This window comes from Rhyacophila brunnea, unplaced genomic scaffold, assembly GCF_057557595.1.
Source record: "Rhyacophila brunnea isolate RB1 unplaced genomic scaffold, BYU_Rbru_1.0 scaffold_14, whole genome shotgun sequence".
Taxonomy (NCBI): domain Eukaryota; kingdom Metazoa; phylum Arthropoda; class Insecta; order Trichoptera; family Rhyacophilidae; genus Rhyacophila; species Rhyacophila brunnea.
In genome coordinates, this window is record NW_028232796.1 from 19670820 (window position 1) to 19692952 (window position 22133).

The 22133-nt window shown below is 30.8% G+C and overlaps 1 protein-coding gene across 1 annotated transcript in view; it reads left to right on the forward strand.

Moving 5' to 3' along the window:
- Nucleotides 1-5519: 5519 nt before the first annotated feature.
- The window catches only part of LOC147075686 (uncharacterized), a 156039-nt gene continuing 139425 nt past the window's right edge, over nucleotides 5520-22133 (forward strand). The window contains exon 1 of the mRNA XM_085941787.1: nucleotides 5520-5935. The gene's annotated coding sequence lies outside the window, so the exon portion shown is untranslated. The remainder of the gene's footprint in view (nucleotides 5936-22133) is intronic.

Below are 22133 nucleotides of genomic sequence, written 5' to 3' on the forward strand. Positions count from 1 at the left end.
ACCCACTATTCGACGCTTGCATTCTGACGATGCTGCTTTACAAAGGTTCGGAGCAGCCGTATACCGAGGTTCGAGAACAGATGTATGACTTTAGGAGTAACGAGGAGATAATATAACACATCAAACAGTCTCTCTTCACACTGAGAGTGAAGAGGCGACCTTGGAACTAGGTCGGCCACGTATTAATTGCGGATGCCAGAAGAGAACTTCAACCTGGCTTGCATATTTTTCAAGCAAACCGAATTCCGGCGTCCTGGAAGCCCGCAAAATTTTATCAATAGAGTGTATACGGCGGAACTACGGGATACTGGTATGACCTAGAACGATGCAAGAAGACTGGGCTATCGACAGAGACTCTTGGAGGCACCGCATATGCTCCATCTAAGAGGCGGATATGGCTGAAGATGAACAAATATAATAAAATTCAGTAAACCATTATTTTAATATTGATTATCAAAAATTATTTAACAATGCTTGCGTGAGAATCCTATTATCAAAAATACACTCATAATAATATATTCTAAAAAAATGCATTTTTTATTTACATATATTTTATAAAAAAGTGCTTGTATATTCTTTAAATCATCTTTTGACTTAAGGGGGAGAGGCATGCCAGCTACGAAGCTTGCAATTTGAGATTATTTTTGATAATTTACAATATTAGTATTAATTAATAAATATGTGCGTAAGTGCGTAAGATGGAACTATATGTGGAACGTACTTCTGGAAATGGGAGTTCCATCACACCTTACCTGCCTCATCAAAAACTTATATAACAATAGCCACACAAAGGTGAGAGTAAATAGTGCGTTTTCTGAGAGTTTCCGAACCGAGAAGGGAGTTCGTCAGGGATGTGTTTTATCTCTCCAGTTATTCAATATATATGGAGAGCATATAATGCGAAGAGCCCTAGATCATTGGCAAGGCGGAATAACAATTATTGGTGGCCAGAAAATAAATAACTTAAGATTCGCAGATGATACCACACTAATCGCTGCTGATGAAAGGGAACTCTCAGAGCTGCTACACCGGGTAGAGGAAGAGAGTCGCAAATACGGCCTCCTTATTAATATGAATAAAACCAAGTTAATGGTTATTGATCGGGCGAACCTTCTACTAACATCAAGTACACTCCAAAACCTCGAAACAGTCGACGAGTTTGTATATCTTGGATCGACCATCAGTGGAAAGGGCGGATGCGAAGCGGAAATAAGAAGGCGCACACAAATTGCAAAAAGTGCGATGACACGCCTTACTACTATATGGAAGGATCGGGGAATTTCGATTGCCACAAAAATGATGCTTGTGCAAACATTAGTGTTCTCGATATTCCTATACGGAGTCGAGTCGTGGACCCTGAAGGCAAAAGAACGGAATGCAATTGATGCCTTTGAGATGTGGTGTTGGCGCCGAATGCTTCGCATTTCTTGGACGGAGCACATGACGAACCTGTCAATCATCCAGGGACTGAAGATAAAGGAACGGCTCTCGACGATATGTCTGAGAAGAATTCTGCAGTTTTTTGGACATATTGTCAGGCGCGGACCGGACAACCTGGAGAGACTGGTAGTCTTGGGTAGCCTCCAGGGAAAGCGAAGCAGAGGAAGAGCGTCTGCGCGATGGAGCGACCAAGTGAAAGAGCTGACTGGGGGCACCATCCATTCTGCCCTGAGAAAAGCGGAAGATCGAGAAGGATGGAAAGTCTTGGTCGCTCAAAGGATGGCGAAATTTAAATGTGGTCACGATCCTCAGCCATGAGTGCACGACCAAGAAGAGAGAATAAATATGTATCTGAAAACATTAAAAAGATTTTTTTTTAATTCAAAGATAAACTTACAATTGTAAAAAAATGTAATAAAATGTGAATTTGGTGAACAGGGTCATATCTTATTATTACATTATATATTATGGTCATATTTATTATTAAAATTTAGTTTATTAAGTTTTCAATTTTTGACCGTTTAGATTTTTGAGTATTTTTTTGACTTTGATTTTTTCTCTGCTGGCATGCCTCTCTCCCTTAAATATATATATTAATTAAAAATATAGTCAGAATAGAATATTGACTTTGATGTAAATTATTCGGCATGGTCACATCGGCATGGTCTAATCAAAGATATTCACTCTCAATGTTTTAACAGCCACCTAAACTTTCTGTTATATTAATAAAAATCTCCTAAAAAGACCATATTACTTTATTACTAGTTACAAAACCAGTTGTCTCTATTATTCCAAGTCATCTACAAAAAAATCCCTCTCCATATAAAAACGTCAAGTAAAATAATCCGTATAACAAACATAATATTATTAGAATAATTACAATATTATTATTTTATTCAATACCCATTAAATATAAACAAGATTAAGAAATTCTTATTATTGAAAAAAAAAATGAAAAATCTTGTTTGTAGTGCGAATCAAGCGCATATCTTGCATTTACTTACTAAGTTTTTTATGTTTATTTTAATTTAGTTTATTAAGCATATAAGTTATCTCGAAGAGATTTTTGAACAAGTAATTAATAAAAAAACAACGAATAAAAATGTGTTTAGCTTTTTTATTAGTTTATATCGAGCTTTGGCTTTATGATCATAATCCTGAATAAAACCATATTTTGATGAAGAATATATCATAGCTTAATTTTTATAAAAGCAAAGAATGTATGTTTATTAATATAATGTTAATAAGGGGAGGGGGTGACAATACTTATAGACCGTTTGATTTAGTACCGATACGAGAAAGCACTCGAGGAAAAATTGTTTTCTGTACTTAGAACCTATTATTGAAAATGAGTTTTCATTAACGCAATATAATATTGGTTCTTGAAATGAAATTTGTGAAAATACCGACAAACAAAAACTGAGTTACAGTTTTCACATCACACGACACATTTTCCAATTTGACGACAACCTGTGGCTGATACGAATTTCTGTTAACATGCGAACGCATCACTTACAGATTAATAAACCATTTTTATCGTGTCGAAGAAAATGATAGTAAAATTATCAATTTAATAATGCCATGTCTACTTTGATTTATATTTGAAAAATAAAAAGTGAAATCGGTTGACATGGTTTATGGTGTCGCTATTTAATAAATAATCATATATAACTAAGTATATTATTATAATAGATAGTATTGTATCAATTAATGACTTGACTCAACTCAATGAAATGAAATAAAAAAACAATGTTCTATTTTTAAATAATCACTCAAAATTATTGATGTATGAACAGTTTATTGAGTATTAAAAAGTACCTACCTACATACATACAATTCGGAAATTTTAATTGATCCAAAAAAACTGACAACACTTGCATAATTTTTATTTATAAGGAAGTGTAATAATATATTTTATGTATTTATTTAAAACAACAACATATTATAGGTATATATGTAGGTACCTAATTAGAGATAACCCTAGGCAAAGTGTTACGCATATATTCTATACTACACAAGACTGCTTTCGGCCTTTACAGCAGCTAACTAGGGTAGGAAAGTAACGGAATATTAGCACTTATTGTAACAATTACAATGAGTTAACCGTCTGAACTGTCAAAACTGTCTATCTCACTCTAAAATTTATCACAGCCAAGAGAGGTGTTGTTAAAACATAGCACTTATTGTAACAATTACAACTACCTTATTGTAATTGTTACAATAAGTGCTAATACTTGGATACTTCCCTACCCTAGATAGCGGCCGAAAGCAGTCTTGTGTATAGAATAGATTCGTTACAAGCTGTATTTTTAGTTTCAAATTGTCTGCAAATTTGTTTGGTGTAACCCTTATGAATATTCTGCCTGTGCGATAAACCACCATAACAACATATATGAAAATACAATAGTAAAATGTTGTTAGGATTTTTTATGCTTTGACTATTTTTTAAACTAAGGTACTTTCTAATGAAGTGACCGTAGCGTCTGCTTTATAAATAACCGTCATTGTTCTTAAAAGTTTCAATATTTGTATTCGTTCCTTCATTCGTCGCCCTTTATAATGTGCCGCCCCTATGCAATGAATGACCTACCTACTCCCATTGGACGTCAATGCACACAATAAATTATTAACTTAATTTGTTCACAACGCTATATTATAATTAAAATAAATTGTTTATTATAAAAATATAAAGCAAAGAATAGCATCAGAAAAAAAATGTCAAACAATACAATAAATTTAAGAATTATAGTGATAAGATGCTGACTTTTCAGTCCAATTATATGGTGTGAAGGCATGGACAGTGGACACTCATGAAGACAATGCTCATAGACCTTTCAAAATGCGGGTATACAGGTGCATGCTCCGTATCAGCTGACAAGACAATGCTACGAATGTCAAGACGATGTCGAGGAAAAGAAAGTCCAAATATAATATTCACAGAAATAAAAACTAGAAAATAGGCATATTTTTTCCACATAAGGTGGCATCCCGAGAGATATAAATATTTACATTATTCAAGGGAAGATAATATACGGTAAGCAAGGCCCAGGAAGAAGATGTCCTGGTTCAAGAATTTTAGAGACTGGTTGGAGCTCAGCACCTCAACTCTATTTAGAGTACCTAGTGACAGACGTGTAAAAATAGCCGAATTCATCGCAGACGTTTGATAATGGAAATGGCATAAAAAAATATACAGCCCTGGAAATGTCGATATCTCCGGGAGTGCATTGACTAGTCTTGAAGCCCTCGCTATTAGTGCTTAATAAGTCTGTCACGAGTTTAACAGTTTTAATCGAGAAGAAGTTATGGTTTAGTGATCTACGAGCCACAAGAGAATGAAACACGATCATATAGTGAACAAATTATTAATTCAAGACGTTTGCAACATAACATGAGGAGAAAACAAATAAATATGTACGAATGTTAACAATATTTATACAACAAGAGTAATTCGAAGATAATTACAATAAGTTGGTTATAATTGTTGCACTAAGTTAACAGAACCTCTCTTGGCTGTGATAAAATTTAGAGCGAGATAGACAGTTTTGACTGTTTAGACGGCTAACTTATTGTAACAATTATAATACCTTAATACAAATATGTGATAAATACTATCACTTTAGCGGTCGATAGTCGCCTTGTGTATAGAATAGACCCGGCAGAGAATGAAAGTAATAGGTTAAGAACATGGCTAACATTCATATCTCTAGAACAATAAATACAAATGAGAGACCTCTTCGGGAGGTAACCAAGAGTAAGGACGAATTGTATAGCCAAAGAACGAAATAAAACTATTATAATTTGATAATATTATATTGTATGCTAATTATTTCTTTACGTATTTTGAATAATGTAGAAAAAAATATATAATGTAGGTGTTGTATTATTTATATTAAAGATAATTCATGTACGATCGTGCTATATCTCGAAATAAACATATAATGTGTCATCTGAAAATTAGTGCATTTCATTGAAATCCACCAAAAATGCATCGACTTTGCTATCACCTGATACGACGGTCTAAAAAACACTCGTTCTTTACAATGGTAATATAAAACAGGTAGAAAGTAATCGGCGGTGTTCAGTGCACGCTCAGACGTGAAAGGCGATCGACGTGGGACTGCGTCACTGCAATTGTCGGCTTGGATTCAAATCGACGCGAAATTTAAATCGCAAACCACTTACATACCTAACCTTAAAAAGTGTCTATACAAAAATATACTATATTATTATTATTCAACATCTGAGAAAACAGTGGATTAGTTTATAATATCATTGAAGCTTTTCATGGGTTTTTCAAGATAATACACTCGTGGTGTACATAGTAAAATTCAGTGAAATTTTCAGTGTATAACACAGTGAAAATGTTTGGTATTAGCCACAGTTTTATGTTGACATTTGTGGTGATTGGGTTTGGAATTTTCGTGTCTTGTAATCCAATTCCAGCCGATTCGAAGAGTTTGCCCGTGTCAGAAACATTAGAAGAAAAAGGTCAGTAAAATGTTGTTATTAAAACTTACGGTTTTATTTCGTTACCTTTTACAGATATACGAGTATCTAAACATCAAATTCTTAGCCGTCCTGATTTAAAAAAGAAACAATTAATATTTTTTGTGATTTTTTGAAAAAAAAGTAAGAAACATTATCAAAGCTTACACAAAGTTTTCACACAGTTTTCACAAAGTATATTCTCAAAAAAGTTTACTAGTATATCAATTATGAAAATGTACTCTTTAATAAGTCTGAATTATCGAATGATTGATAGCTATTTATATATTATACTATGATATTTAGCCACGTATTTTTTTCATCTTATACACGGTGTATATGAGATCTCTGTCATTATTAGTCGTATTGACATATTGTGTTTCCGAGAACTATCTTAGAAATCGGGAGCATCAGTTGTTTGTTCTCTCAAATTACATAACTAACCTGCCTTCGGTAAAGCCAGTTGGAAGAACAATAACTCTGTTCAACCAAAGGATGTTGATATAACATCTATGAGGATGAGTATAGGTGGGCGATGTTTTATAAATTCTTAAAATATGGTATACTTAGTACATTCGGTGTACTTCAATGTAGGTATTTACTTTACAATTTTTATGTTTACTCTTTGGTATTTGGTATACCTACTGTTTTTCTTATACTGCATCTATTTTTCATACCAATTTAATACAATTTTTGGTTTTTAAGTAAATGTCATAATATTATTTTGAACGTTTAAAATTTATAATTTGTAAAGTTCACTATAATATGTAAATAAATAAATTATAATTTGTATTTGAATCACAAATTATATAACGGTCTTAACTTAAATATCGTAATAAATTTCATCATATATATATATATTTTTTAGCTACCAACATTACAAAACTATACAAATAAATAATATTACAAGCTTGGCATTAATTTTATACACATTATTGGTAGCTATTTTAATGCATCGATACACATAATCATATTTATATAGTTATAGTAAACAATAATATTATATCGTCACCAATACTACAACTAGGTAGCTTGATTTTCGATGTTTTTGAAATAGCTATTGAATATTATGCTTCTCTCTACAAAATGATAAAACTACGCAAGTCAGAAGTTAATGAGAACTGTATTAATTTTGTATTTGAAAACCATACATGCATTAAATAAATAAAATGATATATCTACAATTTTTTTTCATACAATTGAACATTACTTAATTATTCTCAATTAGTAAAGCACAATTTTATATTTTTATTTTAAATAATAATTCTAGATTTAGGTATGTTAATCAAGTAAAGTTTAAATTTAATTTTCCCAACAATGACCAAATCAGAGTTATCTAGTTGTAGTATTGAGGTGACGATATCATTTACTCTATAATCCGATCTGAATTTTGAACACCTCGCTAAGAGATTTATTCATAGATTTTTTACGAGAAATTGATATTAGCCACTTTTTCATGATCTTAGTCCAAACACACGTTTAAAAATAACGTTTGATTTTTTTAATATCGGGATTCAAACCCAAGATACACTACTACTAACAATCCACAACCTATCTACATACAAATAAATTATTAAATTCAGTAAGTAGGTATATTATTTGTATCAACATTATTTAAAGGTTATTTACTTTTAATTCCATATAATTATTGTATTTAGGAAGTATGATCACGCTCGTTATATATGTACCTATAACAATAATTAATTATTAATACAAAACAATATTGTGTTTATTAATAATGTGATGCTCATAAGTGGAATAAAAATTATAATTTTCTAATAATTTCTAAGGTGTGCTTACATTTACTATATAAGGGGGTTTTTAAATAATTTTATAATTAACAGGCAACATCATAAAATTATTCAAAGATTCATTATGTTGAGAAAATTAACAAACACTTTTTGAAGTAAAAAGGTTTTGAATGTTTCAGTAGTGTTATAGCGGAATTTGATAGACACATTGATTTTGTTTCATAAATGACAGTTAATCGTAGCGGATTTTGAAAGAGGCGATAAAATTTTCATGTAGAGATTTTAATAACAAATCCAACGATATATATCTTAATTATTTCAAAAAAGTGTTATACTGGGTTTTGAAACTCGGCGACACAAATATTTGTTTTATTCGACAACTTAATAGTTCATCCATATGTATGCTCAATACCTCTGTTCACTCAAGCAGTATATATCACGGAATTTTCGTTGATTTTTTAAAGCTGATTGTTATGCCGACGGCCCCACGATGCCCGAGCTGCTTAAGCGTTGGTCTATAATGTCGTGGGTCCCAGGTTTGAATGCTGGGTCTGGCAAATACGCATATTGATTTTCTATTTGTATTTTGTGTGTATGGGCCTAAAACATAGATGTAATACGTTAAACAAGGCGTGGTTAACGCTCATTTCTCGTAAAAAACGACTAGAAAACCTCTTCTTGAGACGGCCATGCCTTTCAATCTGCATTAGATTATAATAGCCAATGAAAAAAAATGTATTTTTTTTCAATTATTTTGAATAACATCTATTTGTTTATACGTATGTTTCCTTTACGTCACTTAATAAAGGATGAAATACTTAGGTATGTAGATTTATAATATAAAATTTAAATCGTATAATTTTATGGAGCTTTCAGAGGAAAATAAAATATAATATATCACTATTGACAATTGATATAAATGGTGATCTCTTATTGTGATTAAAATCAAAAAGATTTAAACGTCAAAAAAATACCGCCCTCAAATATTTCCATTTTGTGTATCATATTTTAATATTTCATCTCGTCTGTCTTAAATGGACCTATTTATGTACCTACCTTTTAATTCTAAAAGTTGTAATATTTGCATCATTATTTTTATGTGTGGCCCTTAATAATATTCCACCCTTAAGTAGTGCATGATTCATCTACCCCCCCCCCCCCCCCGAGTACGTTACTTCACATGATACATCACGTATACATACATGTAAAACATACTGATAAAATGATAAAACAATAATTTTAAATTAAAGTTTTTTTACAATTTATTTAAATAATAAAGATTTGCTATGGATTTCGCAACCCGTTTAAATGCTGTGATAAACTAGTATTACTGAAACTATTTTGAGACAGTATTCATTATTCATTTGCTAAATCAACAAAAAATCACCTATTACGAAACTTGTTTCCGATATAGAATGAATGCAAAAAAAACACTATTATTTCATTCAGCACGTTCTATGCGATTTTTATATCACTAAAAGTAATTTGGTTCCTATCTACTAAACGAAATAGATTGTAGAAGTAGTGTTTTACTTTTGACGTATCGCCTATTAGCAGAAACTGGTTCAACAATAAGTATCATAGCTTGCAGTGGAATTTTTGTTTTGTTTTTGACATCCGCGAAAAAATCTATCGGCCACAATTATTGCGGTTAAACCAATAACTATGAACAAATTGATCGCCGTGTAAACTGAACAAATTGGTATGAAAAAGAACTTATTGCATGTCGTATACTTATTTATAATTTAATAGATTGTATATCTTTTATTATTGTTATTGTATGTAATTATATCTGCTATTTGAAACATTTATGTTATACAAACAGTATATTACACTACAAGTATGAAATAGGCACCAATATACAGTGGTTGATTTTTATATCTTAGGATTTTAATAATATATACATTATTAAATTAATAACAAAAATAGAGATAACGAAAAGTACATTTCTCGAAATTATACATCTCCTATGTAATTGAGCCTGTAACCTTGATCCGAGACTGCGTATGGTTTGTTGTTATGTTCTCTCAATATTTTTATATTGAAAGGTATTGACACTAAACCAGGAGATGTTGAAACTTTCAAAATGTACATATAGACGCATTCTGAAAATGCATTAGACTGACCGGGTGACAAATATTGATATCCTCAAATGAATGGTAGTATAAAAACTATGAAACAACTAATACCTAGGCCACATCATAAGAGGACAAAAGTAAAGCATTCCCTGCATTGCCATTCAAGGAAATATCAGTGGTCAATGTAGCAAGGACGACGCTGCATTTTTAGGGTTAAAAAACTCCGTGACGCAAGTACAGTAAGTTCTACTGAACTATTCCTAGTAGCAGATAATATAGAAAGATCACCTAGATGGTGACTGATCTCTGTTAGGGGATATTATGATACAAATAAGAATTAAGCGATAATTGATCATAGTATTGTACTAGATTAAAATCGATTTACGTGACCCCACTTTCATATTTGTGCAACTTCGGACACTTTGTTTATCTACCTGTGGTATGTGTACAACCGCTAGTGGTTTAATTTTTTTTTTTTACTATTAATACGAAAAATTTACTAATTATTTATAGAAAAGTGATATTAATTCTGTTAATCTTCATAAATCATATAATTTTATTACTACATTTGGTCGAAAAAGTAGTGACTTTCATCCCGTCTAGACTACTATAGAGTATAGACCTTTCAGTATTCGTGGTATTTACAATCATCCTTCAGGAATATTTATAAGAAGGTTTCTCTCTTCAGTTAGTGATACTCAACTTATCTGCATTCCTCGTAAGACAGTCCACCCATCTTCTCTCGTGGTAGCAAAGGGCACGACTGCCTATTGAAGTTTCTTTATAAACCTTATTGAGAGCTATATTATATCTAACAACGTAACTAACCCACTTGTCTTAGCACCCTCAAGACACTTACTATATTGGGATAAAATTGTTTGAGAAGCTCAGCATTTGTACGGATTCACCACCTTCGTTTTATTTTTAATCCATACAAATATTCTTCGGAGAAAATTATTTTTGAATAATAATTGGATAGCCTTATTTCTCCGATATCGTCTAGGTTTGATGCCCATGCATAACTATTGATTTTCCAATCATACTCTATACTTGGAATTTATTTTGAGTTTAAAATGAGCTTGGACCTGAAAAGACTCTTCAGTGTGAAGAACGCAGAATTTTCTTACTCTTCAGTTTGCTGTCACATTGTCAGGTGGATATATCCAGGAGCCGAAGTTGGCGAGCAGCTAAAACAAATTTATATGGAATTATAGAATCATGATATTGCTAGCTGGAATATAAATTAAATATTTATCAAGTACCCTCAGTCGATAGAATTAATTTTCTGTATAGCTAAATAGAGTATGTGCCATCTGTCCCTAATCTGAGATGACAAAATGTTAGTTACCGATCTGCACTTATATGAAATGTTTTAAATATATATATTTATAAAATCTATTTTTATATTAATAATTATCTCTGACTCACAATTCACGTAATTCACGACATCGTGTATTCCAAATATCAAAAGCTACTAGGAGCATAAAAAAATTATGAAAAACTCTTAATAAATTTGTATTTAAAATTCTATGTGAACTCACTGTAAGTTTCATCAAAGATCAGCCGCATTCCAGGGTGACCTAATAATAAGTAATAAGTGTCGCATAGAAATGGATATATTATATAATTATATATTTCTCATAATTTGAATGTGTCAGCTAAAGAAAATATCTTCATCCTATTCCATGTTTTTGAGACTTTCATGTACGTAGTTTTCCTATATCTTTAAAATAGACTTATCGATTCAATTATAATATATATATAATAATGTCACCTCCTTTCCTGGATACTTCTTGAAGTACGGGAAGCACCGAATGGTGGTACTTCTTTACCAGGAGGATATGCACATGATATAGATAATAGAAAAGCAGCTGCACGGCACACGTTTATTCTAGAATATTAATTATTATTTTTTAGAATGTTCCCTATAGAAAGACTAAACTGTAAGTTGACGTGGTGGTAAATATTTTAATAATTACCATATTTAGATTAAATCGTTATATTCAGACCAAAAAGAGATGTGTTTGAATGCTGAAGTATTTTTAATTCTATCGATTCTAATAATACCGTTTGTGTCTTCACATGTGGTTGTATAATCAGATATTTATTTTTACGAGAAATAGATATTAGCTAATTATTGCTCAACCTATTAGGTGGATACTTTAGGTCTAAGAACATGTAAATTTACTAGACCTGACTCACGACATTATAATCCGAAGCGTAACTGCTCGGTCATCATGGTGAAAATTACTAAGTACATATTTTACAAACTAAATAAGTACCTATACAGTAAACTGTAAGTATTTGAAGATACAAGGATATGTTATTATGGAAAAAAATGATAGCACGACAAAGCTTCAGACCTCAGGTACCATTTATACATTCTAAAGCATTTAAATGGATAGCAATTTTAGTTAACTCGAAAGTGAATAAAATACAAATTATTCAGGGGCAGCACACTGACGTCGTTTTGATATAATATTGTGAAACACTTCTGGTCAATGTACAATATTTTGACTTATTATTAAATAAGGCAATAAATTGATTGACAAAAAAATACAGAAATAAATGAACTCTTTACTCAGACAAAAATCATTTTCCATATAAACCAGATGTCGAGGAAAAGACAATTAAAAATTATGCAATACTTTATTGAGCGTCTCAGTCTGTTTAGCGCCTTAACGCCAATAAAGGCCACTACACTTTTTAGACACTCAACATTTTTTCACAGTTTTGTGTGGCAAAAATACGTGAGCTATTATTTTATTATTACAAAGTATTATGTTAATCAACCGATTCGGCAATAAATTCTTGGATTGTGTTGAATTCAGAATAGATTTAATTGTACTGCATTGAAATGCTAAGTATTATTAGATCGACAGTTGGACACGCCTTTGTAGCGTACGTAATAATGTAACATATTCATGGCCAAATGGGAGAAGTAGGTAATTAAACGTAATGTGTCCGGAATATATTACCAACACTGTCATTATTTGGTAATATTTTAAATAATTTTTATAAAAAATAAGTCTATTTAGAGAATCTGTGCAGTTGCACCACGTGGGCATGGAATATTATGGTACGTTTATATCTGGATACTTATATCGTGATATTTATATCTGACACAATATTCAACTAGTGTAAACTCTAGTTACACTAGTATCTACAACTTGTGTCGTATGTGTCCTGCCCTTACCTAACATTTGTATCACTACTTATATGGCTCAAATGTAAACACCGAGACTGCGATAAGTTTAAACGTGCAAACATAAATCGCAAAAGTTGAGCCACCGTCTACTTTTATAATATCAAGTCTCTGACACATTGTTTGCTTTGCTTGTTTGACAGAAGTGTTTATAATGATAATTTTTTGTAAAAAAAATATAGGTTGAATGAAGACAGAGTGGTTTAAGGCAAATTAAATTGGATCTTCTGCTCTCAATTATGTCATTAAATAAAAAGCACCTTGTTTTTTCGTCGCCAAGTCGATTCTCGCACCCATATAGGTTTTCTCTCTCGTTTTTGATAAAAGACTAAGAATAATAGCACTCGCTACGTTTTTGAACCTATAGTAAGTAGTGACACTACGTGTGGAAAATATACGACATAAGTATGGAAATAAGTAATATTGGCATAATATAAATATCGCATATATTTATCGCAATTGCTACTTTTGAGAGATATGTACAGACGGTTTTCGTGAAAGGAGTATGCGTGAATTTATGTCAGACACCACGTAGGTGTAAACAGTCTGTGAAATTTAACGTCGGACACAAAACATAAATATCACGATAGAAGTGTCCTAATATAAACGGACCATTTTGTAGGGTGGGATGAAGAGTTCATTTCTCATCCATGAAGCACGTCTTCGTGATTACGTCTTGTCAGTCGTTCCCTCATAAATGTAAAATAAAACGATTACTCGAAGAGTGGAGGTAGGCTAATAAGATCCGACACAAATAGTGCACACTGAATTTTGAGAGTCATGCTTATTTGCTTTCATTGATGTAAGTTTACAAATTTCAAATAGTGTTGGTTGGTTTTTGAGAATTAAATTAAACTGTGTGTAAACCAATAATAGATAATAGTCAAAAATAGTCGTCTCTATTATAAAATATTTAAAATTATACCATTGCATCATACATAATTTTAGATATTTTATAGATTGAAGAATATTTTTTATCTATTATGTCTTGATTCAGGCAAAATGAATTTAAAAAAACTAACCAATATAATATTATAAAAGTATTTTTAATTTTAATAATATAATTTAATTTTAATAAACGAAAATAAATAGATATTACTAAAAAAGTGTGCACTCTTTCTGTCGGATCGCTCATAGCATACCTAAACTATTATAGTTTGGTTTAGACAGGGTTTAGTTGATTTTTCAAAATCAACCAGAACCATCTGCAAATTGTATTCTTAATTCAATGAAAACAAATATTAAACCATAGACTATAGATACATAACGAATAATTCACAAGATTTGAGAATGTAACCTTCTCTATAATAACGCAATTTGATAAGCATTTCATGTAGAACCTACTAGTTTTAATTATCGTTATAAAGTATGAGGCCTGTAGCTTAATTGGTTAACGAGTATTGGCCGATACCAGTGGATATACGGGCTCAAATCCTGTCGGGCATCCTATTTTTTCTAATGTGATTTTTTCTAATAGGATCTGAGGTGTTTTCAAGTTATGTATGAAAACAAATAAGTATGACTGACAAAATTAATTTAGTGTACATTAATTATGTCAAATCTTAACAGCCTACCTCCACCCCTCGCAACTGATTTGTGTACATCAACAGAAGCGTAAAAATATTATATTGCTTAAATGTATTTTCTCAATTATTATTGAAAGTATCCGATAGAACCGGTTTTGCATTCAAAATTATAATTCAATTGTGGAAAAAATACAAGAAAAAATATTACTTACACATTTTATTGTTTGTTTTTATAAGACTTATATAAATTCCATCTAACTAAAATGTTTAACTGTATAGTTGAATCTTCTAAATCCATAGTGTAACAAATCAATCAAAACATCTCGTAAAGAATCAGTTAAAACAAGTGTTCTTTTTTTGTTATCAACTAACCATCACTTTTACTTATAAAGTAATATGTAAAAAGATTCTTATATAATTTTTGATCGTGGGTGACCAACCGTAAATAATAACACTTGTCGGAAATACTGTAATGTGTATTTCTTTTTATTATTTTTCAGACGAATGAGCATACCAGAGCTCAGGCAAATGATTTATTGAATTTATTATTTTCTGCATATTGAATCGGATATTTTTTTCCAAAACCAAAAACGGACAACTGCGGAAACCGATACTTACTTCTGGCAAAAAATATTATAAAAGAATTTCAGTGTTAAAAAAACAAGCTAATTCATTTTGGTAGATCGGTTATTTTTTGTACGGAAGTTGTATTGAAAAATATATATTGCTATTAAGAGTATGCGGTGAGCAATAATTTAATGATCTTACATTCAATATAGCTAATAACGTCAAGTTTATGCCAATTTATCAAACAATCAAATCACATCTAAATATTAGTTATACATTAATTCTTTCTGGGGGCAATTTTTTTTTGTTAGATATTTATATTTCCGTCGAGGTTAGTATTTTGCCACAGTTGATAATGATAATAAATAATGCAACTGCATTTTTTCAATCGATGGATATTATGTCGAAAACTGAAAGTTATATGCTACATCCTAAGGGAAAAGGTAAATAATTACTATTAAAAATACTGAACAGAGTATATCTTGTTCATAACAGTGGTGGTTTTATTAACATACTGCTTTACAAGGACTGGTAGTCAGGAATAATAATTCACTATAATAATTATTGCTCTGTACCTAACAGTCATTCAAAAACATTAAGCTACATTTTAAACCCACAACCAACGTGTGCAAATAATGTAATGTATTTTTAGTTTATTGAAAATTAATTATTATCACCATCAGCCGGACTCGATCCACTGCTATATGAATACCTCCCCTAGCTCTCTCTACTCTTCTCGGTCCCCAGCTCTTCGCTGATACGTACATCTATCTGTTCGTTTATCTGACGGGTTTTAGGGTATACCGGTGATCGTTTGGGTACCACTATATGACGGAATTTATACAACGATTGTCCACTCGTCAAGCCACATGTTTTTCCTATTGCCAATTCATCTGTTTAGCGACCTCTATCACATTGCGTATGCTTGGCTGTTTATTGAATTATTTTGTGATCTTTCCACGTTGTGCCCAACATACATCTTTCCATACCACGCTGCGTTTTCTAAATGTATGTAGCTGCAGAATAATAAGCGATCAGATATCTATTGTTTATAAAAATATCAAATTACTTTGCAGCAATGTATTCCCAGCGATCCAGTAAACAACTCAGCTAGACAGCAAGTCGATTAGGCGAAATCAGAGACGGTGTATTATTACATCATATCACAGCACTATACCATTACGGTGTATGAGCTGAATAAACATTTCTCATAGTATTTTCTTACAACTGTATTAACAAATAATATTTCTTTTTGCTACTCAATTTAAAACGCTGATTCTATATTTAGTTTAATATGATTATGTAACAGAATTTAATGTTAATGTACTAACTTTTATTGTATAAATAACGAAGAATAATTTATCTCAATGTCACTCGAATCAGAGTACTTAGCTAGTAACTATCATGTATAATATACTATTGTACTGATACGCTGCTAATAAATTTCACCCCACTACATCGTAGACTTCGTCATTATCATCATCTTCTACCTACACATCGAACACCACACACGTCGAGTGACCAATTAAATATTTATATATATATATATATGATACATATACATATTTGATCAATTAAAAATGAAATAGAAATTCCATTACTATAATTAAGTAGGTGCATAATATTTTGTCAACTCGTATACGGCGATTAAATAAAATGCCCTCATTTATGACGATGACATATTCACGATTTGTTTATATTTGTTGTACATTGTGAAATTATAATCATATAAATCAATTCAACGAGCAGAAACATATCTTAGTTTACGATAGAATCTTTCAACTTTCAGATTTCTTAGTCCCTGATAACATATCGTTTTAAAAAGTCTCTTTATTTATTTTTTATTTTTTATTTCTTAAATTTTCGTCGATTTAATGAAAAAGTACAACGTGAATGTTTTCTTCATAAAAATATCCTAATTTTAATTTTACAACTAGCAAAAGTCATAAAATAGTTTTAAAAACTTACTATCCCAACACTATTATGTAAAATCAATGACAATCAAAGTGATAGTTGCGTTAAGTTAGTTTAAGATTTATGAGTTTAAATATACTTTTTAACGCCTATTTTAATTGATTATTTTGATCTGTAAATGGAAATCTGGTAAATTTATCACAAGACTTCTAATTAAAAGAGAAAACAATTTGTCATATATATGCAGAACTAGACTCATTAGAAATATTTGATACAGCATATTCGATTATTTTTTATTATGGCCATACTTGCGAAGAACGATTACGAAGCTTTATTTGACATAATCCAGGTTTTTGTAAATTAACTATAAAATACAATAAAAATACGAATTATTAAAAAATCTTCAAATTATTCAACTATAAATAAATAATATACATACTAATAAAAAATGGTTGTTCAAGAAACGCAGGTTTTACAGTTCAGATTTAGTTCAAAGAAAAAAAATGAAATTAAGTATATTTAAAATATATTTTTCATTTTAATATTTTTAGATATTTACGTAAGTATTGATTAATTAAAATGTATTTTTTAATTTTTTTTCTAAACTGCATGCTCTATCGTACGTAGTCGATCTGCAGTACCTATAGCACTGCATTTTACCTTAATATGATGTAATTGTTATATTTTCTATTCGATAATGAAAATACATAAGAAGATTTAAGAATGTTTGATTATTTAAAGTCCGCTGAATAGACGAACTCATAAAGTTCGGTAGATGTACGTGGTAGGAAAAAAACTAGGGCTAGGGGAGACCTTCATACAGCAGTAGATCGACCTGATGATGATAATGATAGTATGCTACAATGGACGATGAATAGGTACCCTAGAATTTTTAAATGGGTTGCTAATGAATTATTAATATATTTCGTTCATAATAATGTAAAATGTAACTCATGCATTCTGAAAAAAATGTTAGTTTATAAAAAACAGCAAGTCACTATTTATGCTTACAACTTACAACAAAGCATATGACCCTCCATGATACTGAAGTAAATCTATGTTAAAGTGCATGCGTTTTTGGTAGATATCGGTGATGCAATTTCTAATGTATTGTAATTAATTTAATCATTAAAGTAAAGTTTAGTATTTTCTTAGCTTTACTTTCATAAATTTAGACTCCGTATAGAATCTAGAGAAGGTATATTTTAATTCTTTCATGCGAACTCATATTTTTAAATTTACGTACAATAAATTTTCCTGGTTCAGAATCATTGTTATTTCGTAAACAAATCATTATATAACCGTAATAATCTTGGTGAATTTTATGAGATAATAATAAATAACATTTTTTTAAAGTGAATAATTATTTATTAGTAACAATATATAATGAAATAAGAACAATCTAAATTATGCAAGATTTCAGAGATATTTATGAATATATATAAAAAATATACTAGATGAAACGGACATCAAATTTGCGTAACCATTTTCGAATTTACAATATATTTCTTGACCGTTAGTTATAAAATTGTAAAATATTTTGCAACACAATATTATAAATAACAATATGCATGTTTTTTTCGCTGATTAAATGTATACTATAAACATGACAAACCCAATAACCAGGGTAACCATCGCATACAATTTTTATTTTATAAAAATATTTTTATTTATTTAAGATTTATAAAAAAGATTTTGGAATGTAAGATTCTTAAATTAAAATACATAACATGAAACAGTCTCAATATATATATATATATATATATTATAGAAATCCAAGAATTATGATGAAAACCACGTGTAAAATAAGTTAGTCTTCCGGCTAACAATTTATTAAATTACTGCTAGATAAAGACCACCACAAACTGATTCCATTCCTGTCGGGAATGTGCATTATGTTGCCAGTTACTTTTGCAACTCTGACCCAGTGACCTATCGGGCTAACCATTGAACGTTTTGTACCACTTGCGTATCAATATATCACTAGATTTATCCAGCGATTGTTTTCTTTTCGAGTTATTTTTATTCATTGTTTTCAGTATATTCTATTACATTATAATATGCCTTTATTTACTTTTAAAATTATAAAATGTTCAAAACCACTGTGTACATAATCGTATCCGGAAATTTGTATGTAAACAGTTCACCGCATGACACTTATTCGTGCGCCGCAGTACGTGAAACATGAGTTCATGTAACATTTAATCAAATTTTGTAATATACGTACAAATGTTATACGAACTCATGTTTCACGTACTGCGGTGCACGAATAAGTGTCCCACGATGAACTGCATACGTACAACTTACATGTAACCGTAAATAAAATATATAGTAAAATAATTTAATTCTCCTGGAAAAATCTGCTATATTCTACTCGACTTAACGGTACGCGGTATAGTTTGAACGCCAATTCATTTTATTATTATATACTAGAAATATCCGTAACAATTATTGTTGATAAAACGAAAGGCGGTATATTAAACGTAATATTGCTTAAGCACTGAAATCATTTTAAAATTAAAATAATGGAAATTATTGATTGTATTTAAATTGATTGCAACAATTATTAATATAACTGTACGTAAGTACATAAATTATTGAAATCAAATAGTTTCCTATCGCAAATACTTAGTTTACTCCAATACCGGTTTTTATCATTTTATGATTATCGGATATTCTAAATATTAAACATATTCATAGAAATATAGAAATTTTAATAAAAAAATATTTTAATTACAAAAAAATTACCAGGTGGGACATATAAAAAAGATAAACGATACGTTAAAAGGTGGACGACACGATTAAAGTGGACAGGGCCGGAGGAACGACCATGCACTCACCAGATTCTCCGTGCGTCCAACTGACGTTTCTGGGAAAATGAAAGAAAGTGGTGGAGACTGGAGAGTAATGCCCGAAGCAGCTGTGGCCCTCACCAAGCTATAGTGCCATTATTATTAATAATAAATAAAAAAAACAACAAAGCAAAATATCACGGTGGTGATGGTAATACATGACTATTACTTATATTATTATAATCTAGTGATTAATTAGAGTTGACATTTTAGTAAATTTAAATAATTCTTACGAAATTAATTTTGATCATCTGGTCACCGTAGCAGATCGAAAGGTGAGGAAGAAAGCATTGTGACGTATATGGTAAATGCGCGTGTAAATGTACGTTTACATGTGTGTGTGTATATTTAATTCAGTATCATCTGTAAACTGTTTTCACCAACCGGTATCTTACATAACATGTCCGCATTAGAAAAAGATACTTGGGTGAAAGTGAAATTAATACCACAATCGCCATCATAGCAGAGTCTAGCGGACGAGTCAAAGGGCAGTGTTAGTCATTGCAAGTCAAAGACAGCGCTCGGATTGAAGATGGGCCAACCGGCACTGGTTTGTTACAAAACTACTTACTACTGTTTTTATCGACAAACACATCATTAAAGGTTGATTTATACTACACAGTAGATTGTCACTTATTTTGTGATACCATTTTTTTTTTAAATTCCATCCTTGTAAGACAGTATTTAAAAGAATTGATTATAGGTACATAATATATATTATTATTATATTTAATATGATACAATCCAAAATATTTTAGACAAACCAGTATATTTAATTTAATTTTTGGGACAATAATATTGTGTAGAAGAGGCAAAAAATCATATTAGGTATGCCTTATTTTATATTATCATCATCAATCGGAGTGGATTCACTACTGGAACCAGGAAACGCTCTCTTTTAGCTCTTAAATTCTTATCGGTTTCTATTATTTTGAATATACCGAATTTCACCGAACCTGATTAGTTCATCACTATAGATGATTTTAAGATGATTTTGTGGTCATCAGGCGGCTTGTGTTTTACAATATGATATTCCAATCGCCGAGGTACATGTTCGGCTCATTGATATTGGCTTGGCGACTTCTATCACATCACGTACTCTTGTTCGCCTTTTTATCTGCTTACCATGTATAATTTCCTGAATTTAAACAGTAGATATTTTACTAATTTTTAAATGGTAGCATGAACTACATAAAATGTAGATATCTTTTCGTCGATAAATATTGCTCTCCCATTGATAGCAACATAGGTATATTATGACTTTGGTGTCATCAATACTATTATAATACAAAAAATAATGCTATCGCATCGTGATCATGTAGCCCTCGTAGTTCAGTTCGTAGAACACTGGCCTTTCACCCGGAGCTCTGGCTTCAATTCCCCGTGAAGTCACAATATTTTTATGTATTTTCATCAAAGCATGGGTGTTTTTCAAATTGTTTTACTTATATTACTAATTACACTACTGTTTCACTACACTACTGTTGTTGAGCTTCATAGCCTGTTGTATTGTTTAAAATAATATATACATCGACAAAAAAAAGGAAAAAGGACGTAATTCTCATTTTTTTTCAAAATATGTTTTATTGGATGATAACGTTGTACACGACTAAATACACGTTGTGTCCAAAAGATGTAAGCTGCAAATGCCGATTTCTTAGCTAAATTTAGCTAGGAGATTTAAAAAAAGAAGGAAGTGAAGTGGGAAAAACGACCTAACCACCATTTTTGTCGGGTTTTCTTTAATTAACTCAATAATTAATATCAGATCGGCATATAAAAACCAAATTATTAATTATCATGGACTTTAAGGTTATATCTATTTTGTATTTTAAGCTTGACCAAAAACTAACACAAAAACATTTTTGTGCCTCCTGTCAAATTTGATTTGTGTGAGTTACGTCCTTTTTCATTTCTACAGTCGATATATATACTACCTTATAGTGTTATGTAACTGAGTTTTAATGAAACGAGCATAGAATCAAGTTTTACAATGTATCAATGTCACATAAATAATTTGCCTAATAATTTGGCATTCAAACTATTGCATATTTGTATCAATTTTAATTCAAAAGAACGACAATCTTACATAATAGAACTGCTGAATGAAACATAATGTGTAAGAGAACCCATCAAAAATAATGTCACTATGATATACCAATTTCAGAGCGGTGTATTTTGTGAGATATTTCCATTTCGCCCACTGGATTCAAACAGACTCAATAACAGGAAATGAAAAAGACATGTATATACATAGACGCGGAATAATATTTTTATTATGAGATGAGATTCGTTGACATGACATGACATAC